Source organism: Hemitrygon akajei, unplaced genomic scaffold (assembly GCF_048418815.1).
Source record: "Hemitrygon akajei unplaced genomic scaffold, sHemAka1.3 Scf000075, whole genome shotgun sequence".
NCBI classification, from domain to species: Eukaryota; Metazoa; Chordata; class Chondrichthyes; order Myliobatiformes; family Dasyatidae; genus Hemitrygon; species Hemitrygon akajei.
The window spans coordinates 2,568,096-2,587,346 of NW_027331961.1; the positions used below are offsets into that span (position 1 = coordinate 2,568,096).

At 46.7% G+C, this 19,251-nt stretch overlaps 1 long non-coding RNA gene across 1 annotated transcript in view; it reads right to left on the reverse strand.

The window, feature by feature from the left end:
- Positions 1-17,543, reverse strand: part of LOC140722337 (uncharacterized) — an 18,178-nt gene extending 635 nt beyond the window's left edge. Inside the window, exons 1-3 of the long non-coding RNA XR_012097587.1 lie at positions 17,438-17,543; positions 13,634-13,801; positions 820-987 (exon numbers count right to left, since the gene is read on the reverse strand). This is a non-coding gene — a long non-coding RNA (uncharacterized lncRNA). The remainder of the gene's footprint in view (positions 1-819; positions 988-13,633; positions 13,802-17,437) is intronic.
- Between the last annotated feature and the right edge of the window lie 1,708 nt (positions 17,544-19,251).

Consider the following 19,251-nt stretch of genomic DNA (forward strand, 5'->3'; position numbering starts at 1 on the left):
TCCCAATTTGTAGCCTCACGGCACACCGCTAATTACTCGCATCCATTGCGAGGAAAAACCTTCAACCAGCACTCTTTGCTTGCTACCTTGAAGCTAATTTTGAATACATCCAATTTGATCTCTCCGGACAGCATGGGACCTAATCATCGGGGCCAAGCTGTCATGTGACACTTTGTCAAAGGCTTTACTGAAGTCCCATGCACAACATCCATGGGAACATAACTTTGAATTCCCACCTCTGCTTAATGTCACGTTGACAGGTTCTGACAATTTGATTAGCAGAAAAGTACTTGATGAGGCCAAGGTATGTCAATGTAAATTATGGGTTGCCATGTGCTAGTTAGGACTGAATAAAATGCAGTGTTGGGATATTTTGCTTTATAAATGGTCTGTTCTCCGCGGAGGCCTACGTGACGATATATTCGAGGGTAAGTATACCACTGCAGATTGCAATAGCCAATGGGATCAAGGGCATGTTGCTGCAGTTCATGGTAATTCCACATTTCTACAATCACTACAACACGACACACTTGGGGCTTCTTATAAAGGGAGGAAATTGTCAACGCATTTTAAGATGATTATAACGTAACAAGGAAACATTAGAACTAACCAAAAGCTACTTCAGATGATGCAGGACCTTCAAATGAGCAAACACTCAGAGAATGTGAGTGACTGTAAAGAGCTGGGCTTCTGAAAGCACATTACCAGACCTGGAGTGATTGCAACTTGGTCTGACCGAGGCATTCCACCTATTTCGTACCTTCCTTTGTAAAGATATGTAATGTTTACAGGACCAGTGTTCGAGTGAATGAGACTCACCAAACTTTCTCCTGACTGAATCAATGAAAACTCTGAGTCAGAGGGTTCTCTTCAGTTGGTACTCTCAGTCCTCGGGCTGGTTCACTTGTCGCTGTTCCCTCGTTCTCATTCGTGGCTTCTTTCCAGCTGTGGGCTTTTCTTCCAATAAATCTCTCACCGCAGGTCTAACTTTAACCAGAGAGATAATGAAGCACATCAACAATACAAAGGAGAAAAAAATATTTCTGCTCAATTTTTTCAAAAGCGAATCTCACTGAAATTTAAACGCTGAAGACAAATAAAAGTATCTCATGGAACAAATCTGTAATTGTCCCTCACACGTCACAAATCCTGATACGGGATACGAAGGACTCATCATTCAGTCATGATAAGATATCAGAGCAGAATGAAGTGATTCAGACCATCGAGTCTCCTTCATCATTCAATCATGGCTGATTTTTTTTTCGCCCCAATGCCTTATTCCTGCGTCCTCTTATAAAGTGCTGGAAACTCGGTACGGCAGATTGCATCTGTGGAAAAAGACACTGTGGAAGACCCAGTATCAGAACTGGGATTATCCAGGATGATGCGTGATATGCTGAACGCTTAATTGCGCAATTTGGCCCAGATCACATCCTTGCTCATAGCTATAATGGGGGAGGTACTACACACAGTGTTCTGAAAAGATAGTAAAAGTGATTATCGGGGCATTAATAGTGATCTTTCGAGAAACGAAACCGAAAAGCTCTTGAATTTATAGTAAATGGACCGTCTAGTTATTCGCTGCTCAATATTAGTTCTATATCATTCAGCACCTGAGCGTCTTTGCCTCACAGTACGCTCCCACGGACAAGGCGAAATTATTATTAATTTTTCTTGCGTTATTCATTACTATTTCCTGGATACCAGAGAGGCTCCCGGTGAAACTGTTTTGTCCACTCTCTTGACTTTTAACATCTCCTCGATAACAGGAAGCACGATAATGTACCATATTCAATCGTGATTAATATGCATAGAATGTAACGTGGTTCGGTCTCTAATGTTCCATCTAATTACTATTTTTGCAGCTACATGGATCAACCATTGCTCTGAGCCGGAAATTTTCACACGGACTGAGAAAAGCACAACATCGTAGATGTGTCCTCTTTTGTAAAATGCAACTATGAATATTTTAGGATGAAGACAGACGAGAGAAAAAAAACATTCTTTTGATTTTAATTACTAATTAAAGGACAGGATAAAAATGCAGTACAACAAAGAAAAACGTTCAGGTTGCATAAACGTTTATCCGGCAGTGTTTAATTCCATCTGCGCTGCAACAAAGGCTCCGTTCGCGGGAGCATTTTGTTTCTGCAGACTAAAGTCCCTTCCTGTACTGAGCATGCGCGATGTCGTCAGCGCGTTATCGGAGCTGTGAGCGGGGCCTCGGAAACGAACCTGCAGATGCTGCAGCCCTGCGGTACAACGGGATCACATGACGGGTGGACGGTCTCCCACGTGACTCGGTGACTCTGCTCCTCGCCCCTCATACGCTGCCCGACACCCCCCCCCCCCCCACCGCATTTCAAACATCATCTCATAATTACACTGGATATATTTTAAAATTTCCCTCCACCCCCCCGGGTCACAGTTACGGGTTTGAATCCCATCCCGGTCCGGCACACATTTTAGACCCAAACCAGAATTGTGCAGGTTTTATTTAAATCAGTCTATGTTTCTATTCACATTTCCCCGGCCTCACTGGACAGGAACACTGAAACATCAAGCGAGAAGCAACAGGAGGTGGCCATTCAGCCCATCCAACCATCAACAAGATGGCGGCTGCTCTCCCATCTCAGCCACATGTTTCTGCCCGATCCTCATTTCCTCGATCCCTTCGGTCTCCACACATCTGCCGGCCTCTGTTTTATGTGAGGACGATCACCGAGTCTTCACCGCCCTCTGTGGTGGGGATTTACAGAAATTCACCACCCTCGGAGTGGAGACATTTCCCCTCATCTCAGTCCCGGACAGTCCACCCCCTTTTCCAGAGACTGAGATCCCTGTTCAACCGGTAATGATGTTGTGCATTTCAATGTGTTCACCTCTCAGTCCTCGATTCTCCAAATGAAAGGGCTATCACATTTGATCTTTATTCATATGATGACCTCACCACTCCAGGGATCAGTCTGGTGAATCTTTGTTGCACTCTCTACAACAAATACTCTCTCACCTCTTTGTTAATCCTCCATGGAATTCCACCTTCCACCTTCCCACCTCCCCCTCACCTGGATCCACCTTTCACTCCCCAGCTCTTGCCCCATCCCCACCCCTCACCTCTTTTCTCGGACTATTTCCCGTCCACTCTCAGGCCAGAGGGAGGGTCTCGGCCCGAAATGTTGACGGTCCATTTCCCTCCACAGATGCTGCCCGACCCACTGAGTTCCTACGGCAGTTTGTTCTTTGGTCTATATAACCCGTGTTAGTATTGGGGTGGGGCAGGATTTTACACCATATTCCAGGTACAATCTCAACAAAGTCCAAATAATCGTTAAAGTCATTTTCATTCTTATACCTGATAACTCTTACAATAAATACAATGTACTTTCTACCTCCCTCCCTAGCCACTGCAACTCAGTCCCTCATTACTTAACGCACAGATGGTGCAGAAGAGGTTTACCAGGATATTGCTTGGATTAGAGGGCATGAGCTATAATGAGAGGTTGGACAAACTTGGGTTGTTTTCTCTGGAGCCCTGCAGGCTGGGGTGAGACGATGGAGGTGTATAACATTATGAGAGGCAGAGATAGAGAAGACAGACAATATTTTTTATCCTGGTTAGACATGTCTAATAGAAGAGGCCATGTATTTAAAGTGAGGGGGAGTAGTTTGAAAGGAGATGTGAGGGGCAAGTGTTATTACCAGAGAGAGTGGCGGGTTGCTAGGATGTGTTGCCCGGGGTGCTGGTTCTGGCAGACACAGCGGTGACTTTTAAGAGATATTTAAATCAGCACATGAGTGTGAGGGACGTGTGGACATTGTGTTGGCAGAAGGGATTAGTTAGCCATTTGATTCCTAATTTAATTAGCTGAGCAAAACATTTTGGGCCGAAGGGCCTGTTCTGGTTCTGTACTGTTCAACGTTCTGTGTCTCTTGTCAAAAGGTTTCAGGGAAACTGAGGTAAAAGGAGTGAGTTGGAGAAACAGGTCAGCTGGAGCCCAATGTGGGAACTGTGAGATCACCCACTTCTGTAGCAGAAACAAATATTGAATTTATTGCCAAGTGCACAATATGGGAAGGTACAGGGACAGAGAAACACTGACTTGTAGCAGCATCACAGGCAAGTACATTCAGATGACAGATTATACAATTCTGCGCCATTATCAATATAGAAATACAAGTTTTATGTCATTAACAATATACAAATATATATGTTGTGTCAATAATCATAAATATAGATTTTCTGTCATTAACAATGTACAAATATACATTTTTTTCAAGAGCAGTCTTGAAAATGTTAAATTGGTTCCCTCAGCCAAGTTGTTGACACAGTTTGGAAACGACTGGGCTCCAAGCACCGGTCCCTACAACACCCACGGGAACACCACGGGGACTGCCAACACAGATGCCTTGTGCAGGAAGGCACAGAGTCGACTGTACTTCCTTAGAAGTTTGGCGTCATTCAATGTCTGTAGTGAGATGCTGAAGATGTTCTATAGGTCAGTTGTGGAGAGCGCCCTCTTCTTTGTGGTGGCGTGTTGGGGAGGAAGCATTAAGAAGAGGGACGCCTCACGTCTTAATAAGCTGGTAAGGAAGGCGGGCTCTGTCGTGGGCAAAGTACTGGAGAGTTTAACATCGGTAGCTGAGCGAAGGGCGCTGAGTAGGCTACGGTCAATTATGGATAACTCTGAACATCCTCTACATAGCACCATCCAGAGACAGAGAAGCAGTTTCAGTGACAGGTTACTATCGATGCAATGCTCCTCAGACAGGATGAAGAGGTCAATACTCCCCAATGCCATTAGGCTTTACAATTCTACCGCCAGGACTTAAGAACTTTTTAAAAGCTATTATTAATGCTTTTTGAGATAGTGATTTAGATGTATATCATATTTTTTACTGAGTTAAGTATTGTATGTAATTAGTTTTGCTACAACAAGTGTATGGGACATTGGAAAAAAGGTTGAATTTCCCCATGGGGATGAATAAAGTATCTATCTATCTATCTATCTATCTATCTATCTATCTATCTATCTATCTATCTATCTATCTATCTATCTATCTATCTATCTATCTATCTATCTATCTATCTATCTATCTATCTATCTATCTATCTATCTAGCTATCTATCTATCTATCATGCAGACCCAAGAAGGGTCTGGTTATTCATTCTCTTTTAACACCAAGACACCAGAAACAGGAGCAGGCCACTCAGCCCGTTCAGTTCATCCTGTCATTCAATAAGACTCCAGAACAGTTCATTCTTGCCCCCCAACACGACTCCAATCCACTTTGCCCGGACCATCGGCCACACTTGCAGATCAACAGTGTGCCGGTGTTTGCCTCCCAATGTGGTGAATCCCTCTGCTCGCCTCTGTATCCTGTCCGACCCCTCTCACACCATCTTCATCCTTTCAATAATATACCCCCTTCCCCACTGTCAATGGGCTCCTTCCCCATACTGCTCCTTGACACAAACAACCTCTCAGACTCACCCCCTCTCACACCATCTTCACCCCCTTCCCCACTGTCAATGGGCTCCTTCCCCAGAGACAAACAACCTCTCAGACTCACCCCCTCTCACACCATCTTCACCCCCTTCCCCACTGTCAATGGGCTCCTTCCCCAGAGACAAGCAACCTCTCAGACTCACCCCCCTCTCACACCATCTTCACCCCCTTCCCCACTGTCAATGGGCTCCCTCCCCAGAGCCAAACAACCTCTCAGACTCACCCCTCTCTCATAACATCTTCACCCCCTTTCCCCACTGTCAATGGGCTCCTTCCCCAGAGACAAACAACCTCTCAGACTCACACCACTCTCACACCATCTTTACCTCCTTCCCCACTGTCAATGGGCTCCTTCCCCAGAGACAAACAACCTCTCAGACTCACCCCCCTCTCACACCATCTTCACCCCACTTCCCCACTGTCAATGGGCTCCTTCCTCATCCTGCTCCTTGATCCCCCAAACAACCTCTCAGACTCACCCCCTCTCACACCATCTTCACCCCCTTCCCCACTGTCAAAGGGCTCCTTCCACAGAGACAAACAACCTCTCAGACTCACACCCCTCTCACACCATCTTCACCCCCTTCCCCACTGTCAATGGGCTCCTTCCCCAGAGACAAACAACCTCTCAGACTCACACCCCTCTCACACCATCTTCACCCCCTTCCCCACTGTCAATGGGCTCCTTCCCCAGAGACAAACAACCTCTCAGACTCACCCCTCTCTCACACCATCTTCACCCCCCATCCCCACTGTCAATGGGCTCCCTCCCCAGAGACAAACAACCTCTCAGACTCACCCCTCTCTCACACCATCTTCACCCCCTTTCCCCACTGTCAATGGGCTCCTTCCCCAGACAAACAACCTCTCAGACTCACCCCCCTCTCACACCATCTTCACCCCCCTTCCCCACTGTCAATGGGCTCCCTCCCCAGAGACAAACAACCTCTCAGACTCACCCCCCTCTCACACCATCTTCACCCCCCTTCCCCACTGTCAATGGGCTCCTTCCCCAGAGACAAACAACCTCTCAGACTCACCCCCCTCTCACACCATCTTCACCCCCCATCCCCACTGTCAATGGGCTCCCTCCCCAGAGACAAACAACCTCTCAGACTCACCCCTCTCTCACACCATCTTCACCCCCCTTCCCCACTGTCAATGGGCTCCTTCCCCAGAGACAAACAACCTCTCAGACTCACACCCCTCTCACACCATCTTCACCCCCCTTCCCCACTGTCAATGGGCTCCTTCCTCATCCTGCTCCTTGATCCCCCAAACAACCTCTCAGACTCAGCCCCCTCTCACACCATCTTCACCCCCCTTCCCCACTGTCAATGGGCTCCTTCCCCAGAGACAAACAACCTCTCAGACTCACCCCCCTCTCACACCATCTTCACCCCCTTCCCCACTGTCAATGGGCTCCTTCCCCAGAGACAAACAACCTCTCAGACTCACACCCCTCTCACACCATCTTTACCTCCTTCCCCACTGTCAATGGGCTCCTTCCCCAGAGACAAACAACCTCTCAGACTCACCCCCCTCTCACACCATCTTCACCCCCTTCCCCACTGGCAATGCGCTCCTTCCCCATCCTGCTCCTTGATCCCCCAAACAACCTCTCAGACTCACCCCCCTCTCACACCATCTTCACCCCCCCTTCCCCACTGTCAATGGGCTCCTTCCCCAGAGACAAACAACCTCTCAGACTCACCCCCCTCACACCATCTTCACCCCCCTTCCCCACTGTCAATGGGCTCCTTCCCCAGAGACAAACAACCTCTCAGACTCACACCCGTCTCACACCATCTTCACCCCCTTCCCCACTGTCAATGGGCTCCTTCCCCAGAGACAAACAACCTCTCAGACTCACACCCCTCTCACACCATCTTCACCCCCTTCCCCACTGTCAATGGGCTCCTTCCCCATCCTGCTCCTTGATCCCCCAAACAACCTCTCAGACTCACCCCCCTCTCACACCATCTTTATCATCTCAGTAAAATCCCTCACCCTCGTCATTCTGCCAGATCACTCACTCTGCGAGTAGCCTGCATCAAACCAATGGGCCGAACGGTCTCCTCCTCTCTGTCAGCAATACATTATAATCCGGTCACAAAAGTCACTTCACGAACGCACCCAACTTCACGTGGAGGGAAATGTAAATAAATAAAAAGGCTGGACATTTACTTTGAGATTTGTTCTGTTTTGAATGGGAGTTTGTGGACGGGAGCGGAAGTCGGTATCAGCAGGGGTAACGCCCTCTCGGCCGGTCCATCTCCGTTATTGGGTGTAAGCACTGATTGACATCACTTCTCACCAATGTGAAGAGGGTAACGCCTCTGTTGTCTGTCGGGTGGGGTGGGTGGGTCAGGTAGCTGTTACCTTAGCCGGTAAAATTCAACCGTCTCAGCACCAATGTGACGTAAGGAAGTGCACACGTGACGTCAGGTCCTAGTGTGGGGGAACTCACACGTGACGTCAGACATGAGGGGACGCAGAGTGATATCAAATCCCACCCCACACCTGACATTGGGCAAGAGGGGGCGCAGAGTGACGTCACATGTGGGTGAGAAGTTGTTTTCAAAAGATGTTCAATTGACATTTTTAATGATTTCAGGAGAACAATGAAGGAAACTTAACAGATTTCATCACTAAATCAGGAGAGTCACCTGCTATGTGCCCGGCTTTCCCATGTTGTTGACGGAGTGGGCATTGGCCCTTTTCTCGAACTGGGTTACAAAACCCAAATGTTTCTGGAGAGGACTTCCCAGGGTGATCTGGTTTGGATTGGGCCAGTCAATGCAGGATCCTGATTGTTTACTGATTTCATAAACAATGGTTTTTACTGATGTAAAATGGATTTGACAGCAGTGTAAACACAGATTTATATCAGTTAACAGAAGACCTCTCATCACTGCAGTCTATGTCTCCTGACAAACTAAACACTGACAATGTGGACCACAGATACCCCTTCCTCTAAGTCAGTGTATCATTCAAACAGCTGATCGCTGAGATACACTATAGTTGCTGGTCAGTGAAGTTTGCCCAGATTTGGTTGGATGGAGTTGATGTGGAGTTCAGGGGTGTGAAATTGAAAGGACAGGTCAGTCAAACCCTCTGTGTTGTCCATTCGCCCTCCAGTGGTGCCATAGGGACGTTCTGCAAAGTGCAGCACAGTTCCAAATCCAGCTGATGCCGGTAGTTCTACTGTTTAGGCGACGGTGAGGAAGGGGCTGATCACAGGTTTGTGTAAATCGAGCGTCGGCTGCAGTGGAAGTGGGCTGGGACCGAGCCGGATGGCTGGACAGTCCAGGCTGTCTGGTCTTGAAGATCTGGTTTTAGTTTCATGTCTGAGCCGAGACTGTGGGATCAATTAGTTGTGGTTCCCCTCGCTGGGAGGGAGGATGTGGGTGATGTGGATCAGTCCACGTGTGGGGGTGGGGTTTAAATGGGGAAAGAGTGTGGGGCCATTGGCGGGGAGAAAGGAGGTTGGGAATGTGGGTTGTCAGAAGCAGCGTGACCCAGAAGGATAGGACCCAGGATAAATTAAGTCATAAACAAGGGAGGAGTTGGTCCATTGAATCAGACAGGATACGTGACCTTTCAGGAAGCAACAATTCCCTTTTCACTTTAATTATTGACTAAACTTCCTGAACATTGTGTTTGCTACAGAGCCCCAGAGTCTGGGAACAGCTGAATGGCAGGAATTAGAGGGTGATGGTGAGAGGCTGTTTATTGGACTCGAGGCCAGTGCCTAGTGATGTTCCCCATGGTTACACCTATTGTTACTTGCCATCTATATCAATCATTTGGTTGGGAATATATAGGGTATAGGTAGTAAGTTTGAACATGGAACATAGAAACCAACAGCACACTACAGGCCTTTTGGCCCACAACGTTCTGCCGACCATGTAACCTACTCTAGAAACTGTCTAGAATTACCCAACAGCACAGACCTATTTTCCTGAGCTCCATTTACCTATCTAAAAGTCTATTTACCTATTTAGCTCCATTTACCTATCTAAAACCCTATTTTATCCGCCTCCACAAGCGTCGCCAGCAATGCATTCCACACCCACCACTCTGTGTGGAAAAACTCACCTGACATCCCCCCTCTACCTACCTCCAAGCACCTTAAAACTATACCCCCTCATATCAGTCATTTCAGCCCTGGGAATAAAGCCTCTGGCTATCCACATGATCAATGCCTCTCATCATTTTATACTCCTCTATCAGGTCACCCCTCATTCTCCGTCACTCCAAGTAGAAAAGGTCAAGCAAGTTTGCAGCAAGTAAGTTCAAAGAATTACTTGTTTTTAAAGATATTAAGTATAAACTCTCCCCTTTGTCTACCTCTCCCCACTCAGAAGTGACCAAAAGCTTTTTCACAAGATGCAAGATATTGAAATGAGCAAACACTGAGGGAATGTGAGTGACTTTAAAGAGCTGGGATACTGACAGCACATCACCTGACCTGGAGTGATTGTAACTGGTCTGACAGAGGCATAACTGGTACTTCTGGGCACTTTCAGTCTCGTCCCAACTATTTACTACCTTCCTTTGTGCAGGTATGTAATGTCTAAAGGACCAGTGTTTGAGTAAACGAGACTCACGAGACTTTCTGCTGACTGAATCACTGGAAACTTTGAGTCAGATGGGTTCTCTCCAGTTGGTGCTCTCAATCCTCAGGCAGGTTAACTTGCTGCTGTTCCCTCGTCTTCACTCGTGGTTTGCTTCCATTTGGGGCATTTCTTCCAATAAATCTCTCACCTCAGGTCTAACTTTAACACAACGGGTTCGACGGACTCGGAGTCCGCTGTGGTCGGGGCGCTTTCACTGTGTGCTGCGTCTGCGAGGCTGGGTCTGACGGAGCTTTCATTGTCTGTGAAGCTGAGTCCACAGGCGCCTTGGAAGTCCATAGCGAGGGTAATCCCTTCTGCCGACTGCGTGGGATGACGAGTCTATCGGGACCCTGAGGACTTGTGGAAACTGTGTCATGGTTTCTTTCGAACTTAGAATCTTTTAACATCTTTGGACTATTTTTTACTGTGCCCATGGTTTTTTTTTAATCAGTTATGGTATTGGCTGCACTGTTGTAACTATACGTTAACTGCAACTATGTGGTTTTGTGTAGGTCTTGTAGCTTTAGTTTTTGGTTTGTTGGGTGGTAGAGTTGGTCTCTTGACTTGGTGTGTCTGGGTAGTCTTGCTTTGTCTGGTGGGTTTGGAGCTCCTTTCCGGGGAAACACATTAAGATCGTAGCGCCTTCCGGTTCACAGTCCGGTCCATGTTCCTTATTCCAGGTTTTCCCCAGTTTATGTTGAGGAAGCTGATTCTTGTCCATACCCCCTGTCTGTATCCCTTCCCTTCACCTTCCTCCAGGAGCCTTGCCTTGAGCCTTGCCTTCACCGCTGTCAAGTCCAACCACCGGAGCAAGATAAGGAACTGTCTTTCATTGTTTTCAGCTGGCGTTCCAAGGGTTTGCCCACCCCGATGAAACACTCACTGGTCTATAATCCCCAGGATTAAACCCATTGGGTTTATTGATGTGGCACAGAGCGACTGAGCAGAACCCAAGTGCAGGACACCGGCATGGAGATTGAGTTGGGGATGCGGGCGGAGGCGTGAACGTTGGACAGCAAACCGGAGGAATCTTGGCACGGAGCTCTGACATGGAGTCTTGACACGGTGACGGGGTTTTCATGGAATATCTTGAGACTGGAGTTGAACTTAGAACAAACAGTTCTAAGCAGTCGAGAAACAAAGTATCACATGGGAATAGACCAACAAACTGGCAACCTGTGATCGTGTCGCCATCGTATTTATTTCACAGTTTCTGATGAAAACCAGGTGTATGGTAATTGAGTAAACTAGCAGCAATGGAGATCTAATGACTGAAATTAGGGCATAATTAGGGAGAAAGGAGCGTTAAAGGGGAACAGCCAACCGGAACCATGACAACTGAATTATGGAACAACATTTGACAGCCTCCAATCATGTGTTACTATCCCTGTGGCCAGAGAGGATACAATGATCATTGTCAATGCCCGGTAACCTCCCCCCTCACTTCCTGTAGTAATGTGGTGTATATTGGTAGATTGAACATCTCTTTCTTAATATTGCCATGCTGCTATTCTATCATCACAATCACTGTCCACCTCATTGGTAACTGAAGCAAAGCATTCATTAAGCACCTCACCTATCACCGCATCCTCCAGGCACGTTTCCACCTTTGTTCCTGAGTAGTCCTAGTCCTGCCCTCAATCTATTCACCCTCCTCTTATTCACCCACATGTAGAATGCCTTGGGTTTTCCTTCGTCCTACTTCCCAAGGACTTCTCAAGTTGCCTTCGACCTCCAAGTCGCTTCTTAAGTTCCTTCCAGGATACCATATAATTCTCTAGAGCCTCGCTTGAATGTTGCTCACTGTACCTAAATAATGCTTCCTTTCCCCTCTTGCTTAAATGTTCTCATCCCTTGTGAACCACGGTTCGTTTATATAAACATTCTTTCACTGTGTGTGGAACAAATCTACCCCGAACCGCATTCAAGTGTTCCTGAAACAAACTTCACAGTTGCATCTGGCATTTCCCTTTGAAAATGTTTTCCCAATTTACACCCCCAAGATGCTTCGAATACCATTGTAACTATCCATCCACTGGTTAAATACTGCCTCGTATCGTCTGCTACTATCCTTGTCCATGACAATGATAAAAGTTGGGGTGTTGTGGTCTCTATCTCAAAAAGGTCACCCATCGTGACATCTTTCGCCTGACCAGCACCATTGCCTCATACTAGATACAGTATGGCAAATCCTCCAGTTAGCCCATCCACGTACCATGTCAAGAATCCTTCCTGGACACACAACACATTCTGCCCCATTGACGCATTTTGGAACAAGGAGGTGGGATCAACATCAGGAAAGTTGAGATCAATAATGATAATAACCTTGTTGTTTTTGCACCTTTCCCAAATCTGCCAAGTTATCTGCTCTCATTATCCCAGTGGCTTTGGGGGAGGCCTATAGAATACTCACAGAATGATAGCTCCTTTCCCTTTTCTGATTTCCACCCACATTGATGTCCTCTGTTTATGTAACTGTCATATGATTCCTAATTAGTAAAGACAATTCTCCGCCTTTCACCCCCCCCCACCCCATATGTATTATGAAACAAGTAAAACCTGGAGCATCAAACACTAAACCTGCCCTTGTAACAGTCCGGTCTGTGTAATGGTGATAACATGTACCATCCATGTTCTAAGTTACTCGTGTTCTTAATACATATTGTATTGAATTAAAGACATTTCCAACTGACTACATGATGCCCTGTCCACATCCGACCCTTCCACAGTCTCTGTGAACTTCGCATCTACCTTTATATCAACCCTTCTATTATCTGACCAAACACTCTGGTTCCCATCCCGCAGCGACTGAGTTTAAACTCACCCCGGCAGCTCCAGCAGTCCTGGCTGCAGGGACATCTCAAGTACAGATATAACCCATACCTTTGGTACAGGGCCAAATGGGAACATAACTTCATTATAAAACCTAAATATGCTTAATCACAGCTTCGTAGGTTCTGACAATTTATTAGCAGAAAAGCATTTGATGGCGACAGGGTATACAAATGTAAATTATTGGTTGGCATTTGCTGGTTAAGACTGAAATGTGGTGCTGGGACATTCGGCTTCAAGAGGGTTTGCGGAGGCTTGTGCGACAACATACTCGAGGGCAAGTATATCGTTGCAGCTTGCAATAGACAGAGGAGTCAATGACATGTTGCTGTAGTTCACGGTAATTCCACATTTCTGCAATCACTAGAGCAGGAGAAAACTGCGACCTCTTATAAAGGGAGGAAATTCTCAATGCATTTTGAGATTGTTGTGACCTAACCCAGCCAAGCAAGGAAACAGCAGAACTGATAAGAGTTTGAAATGAGCAAACAATATGAGGGAATGTGCGTGGCTTCTCAGAGTAGTTAGCAAATCTGCAGTGAGTGCAAATGGGTCTGACAGACGCATATTAGTATTCCGAGGCTTATTCAGTCCCACTCCAGCTATTTCCTACCTTCCTTGATACAGAAATGTAATGTCTAAAGGACCAGTGTTTGGGTAAATAAGACTCACCAAACTTTCTCCTGACTGAATCAATGGAGACGCCAAGTCAGATGGGTTATCTCCATTTGCTGCTGTCCGTCTTCGGGCTGGTTCATTGTTGCTGTTCACTCGTCTTCAGTTGTGATTTGCTTCCTGTCGTGGGCTTTTCTTCCAATAAATCTCGCAGGTCAGGTCTATCTTTAACCAGAGAGACAATGAAGCATGTTACTCATACAAAGTAGAACAAAGAAGTAAACTTATTGGAACTTAAACTTGAACTCATATATAATGATGCGAGTGAAGAAATCTGTAACTGCCCCTCACACTTTCCAAAGCCTGACATGGGACACAAAGAAACACACACAAAATTGCTGCAGGACCTCAGCACACCAGGCAGCATCTGTATGTCGACTTACTCTCTTCCATAGATGCTGCCTGGCCTGCTGAATTCCTCCAGCATTTTGTATGTGTTGCTTGGCAGCATCTGAAGATTTTCTCTTGTTTGTGATGGGACACAAAGAACTCATTACTCAGTCATGGTATAAGATACAAATCATAATGCACAGGAGTAGAATTAGGTGATTCGGTCAATCTAGTCTGCTCCAAAATCAATCATGGAGGATTTTTTTTCCAACACCGTATTCTTGCTTCCCTGCTATAGCACGCAACCTATTTAGCAATCCAGAACATGAATATACCCAACGACAGCCTCCACCACCCTCTGTGGCATCGAATTCCACAGATCAACCAACATTTGGCTAAAGTAACTGCTCTCATCTCAGTCTTAAAGTGAAGCTTCTTTATTCTGAGGCGGTACTCTCAGATCCCAGAGTCTCCGTCTAATCCAGACACCCTCTCCATTCTCACTGCAACCAAACTTCCTGTCATTCAGTCGGTGTAAATAATCACCCCTGTCCTAACCCGCCAACCATGTGAACTCCACTGAACACAGGCCCAGGGCCATCAAATGCTCCACATGCATAATGCTTATCATTCCCCGGATTATTCTGGCAACAAAGAGCCCTGGGAGAGCTCTTGCTTGAGATACAATCTTGCGATGGGGGCTCCAGGAATATGGAGCTGTCAGTGTTTGGGCTTCAGTCTACGTTGGTGCTTTTACAGATGCGGCTGGATGTTCCTCCTTCCGCAATGAAGCAGACATCTCCGGGGGCTGGATATTGGTAGCGTGAATCTCTCAGTGTGAGATGTGGAAAAGATGTGCGAGGCTCTGGGTGCGGGCTTTGACCCTCTGAGGTTGCATCCTGGGATACCACACATGTCTTGACCCAGATAAAATGAATCAGGGAATCAAATTGTCCGCGTTTATGAGATGTTGAGCGAGTATTTCTGTTCTGTGCTCAGATGTTTGGTTCTGAAGTTCCTTTGGAAGCAAAGCAGAGAATGAGTTCCCATTCCATCTCTCACAGGGAGAGACTGTGATTAAATACCCTGTTTTGTGTTTGCACCGGTAGAAATAGACCGGGGTTTCAGAACTGAATTCACATTTGGAAATTCCCCCTCACTCTCACCTGTCTATCTGCCAGTGGAAGTCAAAGAGAAACTCTAGATGCTGAAGATAGAATAGAACATGGAACAGTACATCACAGGAACACAATAGTGTGCCAAACCAGCTGAAAAGTAAATCAAACCCCCCAAAAAAAACTACACTACATTTTCTGTGTAGCCATGTACATTCATATACAAATCAATGGCATGAATAGTAAATTACAGAGATCTCAACACTGACACTCACATCCCACTCGTCACAGGCCTCCAATCGTTAGAACCATCTACATTCATCCCCCTCTCCTTCTTGTTCTCTAGCCCGGTGTGAATCCACCTCGCCAGCCCCCTGTGAATCCCACGTGACCGAACCTCCCCGATCAGCTGCCATGCAGGATCTTGTTACAGACTTTACCAAAGTTCAGATGAACAACATCACTGCCCAACTTCACCTAACGCCCTACTTCATTCTTAAATAATCTCCAAAATACTTGACAGATATGATATCCTATTGGAAAGTGTTGACTGTAATTTCCCCATAACCAATGCCCAACCGCCCGGGATTTCAGCTTCACTGCAGACTGAGAAAATTCCGATCCCAGCTGCAGAATTACCAACCTGGACTGTAGCCCGTATACTGCCAGTTCCATATCATCAGAGTCACCAGCCCAATATTATCACCCATACAAAGACGCCTTGGTGCCGGCAATTTGCCGTGGAGTTCCTGCCATTTCCGATTCACAAACTAAGGTGGAATTGGAACCTAATGACCCTCTGCCGGGGCCGGTGCTCAGGCTGGTTCCCCGGTCTGTATAGAGGATGCGGATACACTTCAGCCTGACACCAGCAGCTAAACCGAGCACATTTGATCTCTATGTCATCGCTGTGTGGGATCTTGCACAGCAGAGCGGGCTGCCATGTTTCCTGCAGTGTAGCAGGAACAAAATGTAAAATTATAAAGTAGAAAATGCTGGGAGCTCAGTACATCAGACTACGTCTCTGAAAGGAGAAATGGTGGAAGACCCAGTTCCAGAACTGAGACTGTCCAAGATGCTGCCGATCTGCTGAGCGTCTCCAGTATTTTCCCTTCCTTACTTTAAATTTCCTGGAACTGTAGTATTTACTCCCTCTTCATTTTAATGCACAAATAGTAACTGATTGCCACCCTGAACTGTAAATGCCACCCCACCCCAACCACTCTGTTAGTTCTGTGTTCATTCTGACCCTGGTGTAACACATCCCATACAGCCAATGCTCACAGCATCCTTTCCTCCCACTATCACTCTGTTACATTTGCTCCCGAGGCCACTGTCTCTACACTGAGAGGCGGTGACCACAGAGCGATAAAAACTGCAACACTTGCTGCAGATCTGACGGGCCGTTACCCTGGAAACAGAGGAAGTGGCTCACTGAAAATAACCGAAAAAGGAAATAACAAACTCAACATCAGATGCTGTGAGTTCCGTTATGACAAAGATTAACAGTGCAGCCATTTTGTAACGGTGAATCTAAAATTGAAATGGTTGCTTTTACCCTGTCACGTGTTGTGTCCAACTAAACCTCTGGTATTCCTAGCGAACAACAACTAACTAAATAAATAAATAAACAAACAAACAGACAGGCACACAAATAAATAAATAATTAAATAGAAAGCTGCAATACTAAACTTCACAATGAAGACAAAGTTAAGAAGAGAGATTGCTGAAATATATCATTGCGGCATTGGGATACAGGCTGGACAAACATTGAGCAAGCAGGTTGATATATATATCATTGAGCTGGTGGCATACAGGCAGGACAGAGATTGAACTAGAAGGTTGATATATATCATTGAGGTAGTGGGATACAGGCTGGACAGAGGTGGAACAAGATGGTTGATATATATATATATATATATATATATATATATATATATATATATATATATATATATATATATATATATATATATATCATTGAGAATGATTTGTTTTACCGAACGGCCGCTTCCAGTGTGCTGGAAATATGTAAAACAATTATCGACCCCAGGCGTCGATCCAGGTGGAGTTTGGATTCGATACCGGCCCGAGTGATGGAGGTAAAGTTCACCAGGTACATCTTAATGGATGGGTTCAGTCTCGGCATCACCACCTCATCCCGCTCCTGGGACCAGAACACCAGGGGCTGAGCATCGGCTCATCTCAGGCGGTTCGGTGCGAAGGTCCCGTAACCCGGACCGACCACGACAGTTTGTATCCAGGAAGCGGGACGAGGCCGCCAGTTCGAGAAAGTTAACGGGACTCTCTGCCCAACATGAGGTTCCCCGCCCCCGGGATCGACTTCAGTACTCACCGATGGGAAATTGTCGGTTGCGTTCAACCCCAGTGACCGGCCTCAATACTGACCGATGAGAACTTCATCAATTTGTCCGGAGAGCAGCGAGATCCGTCCACCGGCTACCCACAGACAATCAGCTTCAACAGAGAACGGAAAGAAAACCCCGCCCATCCGGAGACTGTGAGAGCGGGGGCGGGGCCTCGGAAGCGAAAACCTGAGATGCTGCAGATCTGCGTTTGAAATGGGAGCGAGAAGCCGGTGACTCTGCTCCTCGGCCCTCACACGCTGCCCGACCTACCTGCCGCATTCCCCACATTATTCCATATTTACAACAGTTCCATTTTTATTTTTCCCCTCTGTATCTTCCCCGTCCCCATGGCTCCATCTCCCGGTTCTCAAAGTTAAGGGTTCGATTCCCATCCCGGTCCGACATACAATCCCCACCCGAAAAGGAATTGTGCAGGTTTCATTGAAATCACTTCTATGTTTATAAACACTCTTTTTCTATTCACATTCCTCCGGAGCCTCACTGGACAGGAACACTGAGACATCAAGTGAGAAACAGCAGGAGGAGGCCATTCAGCCCCTCTAACCATCAACAAGATGGCGGCTGCTCTCCCATCTCAGCCACATGTTTCTGTCCGATCCTCATTTCCTCCATCCCTTCCGTCTCCACACATCTGCCGGCCTTTGGTTTTTTTTTGTGAAGACGATCACTAAGGTGTTGCTCCTCCACCCTGAGGGCGGTCTGATCGAAACGTCCGAATGGGAATCAGAATTAAAACGTCTGGCCGCTGCAATGTCCCCCTTGTGGCAGATGATGCAGAGATGCTAAACAAAAACCGTCTCCCAGTTTATGGCGGGTCTCACCAATGTGGAGGAGGCCGCATCGGGAGCACGGGGCACAATAGATGAGCCCAGCAATAGATTCGCAGATGACGCGTTGCCTCATCCGGAAGGACCGCTTTGTGTCTCTGAATGGAGGTGAGGGAGGAGGGGTACGGCAGGTGTAGCACTTAGGCTTATGCAGGGATAAGTATCTGGAAGAAGATTAGTGAGGAGGGATGAATGAACAAGGGAACCAGGGGTGTGTCAGGAATGGACAGGAGGAGGAGTATAGGAAACTGATACAGGACTTTGTGATATGGTGCAACTCAAACTACCTGCGTCTCAATGTCACCAAGACCAAGGAGATGGTGGTGGACTTTAGGAGATCTAGGCCTCATATGGAGCCAGTGATCATTAATGGAGAATGTGTGGAGCAGGTTAAGACCTACAAGTATCTGGGAGTACAGTTAGACGAGAAGCTAGACTGGACTGCCAACACAGATGCCTTGTGCAGGAAGGCACAGAGTCGACTGTACTTCCTAAGAAGGTTGGCGTCATTCAATGTCTGTAGTGAGATGCTGAAGATGTTCTATAGGTCAGTTGTGGAGAGCGCCCTCTTCTTTGTGGTGGCGTGTTGGGGAGGAAGCATTAAGAAGAGGGACACCTCACGTCTTAATAAGCTGGTAAGGAAGGCGGGCTCTGTCGTGGGCAAAGTACTGGAGAGTTTAACATCGGTAGCTGAGCGAAGGGCGCTGAGTAGGCTACGGTCAATTATGGAAAACCCTGAACATCCTCTACATAGCACCATCCAGAGACAGAGAAGCAGTTTCAGTGACAGGTTACTATCGATGCAATGCTCCTCAGACAGGATGAAGAGGTCAATACTCCCCAATGCCATTAGGCTTTACAATTCAACTGCCAGGACTTAAGAACTTTTTTAAAAGCTATTATTAATGCTTTTTGAGATAGTGATTTAGATGCATATCATATTTTTACTGAGT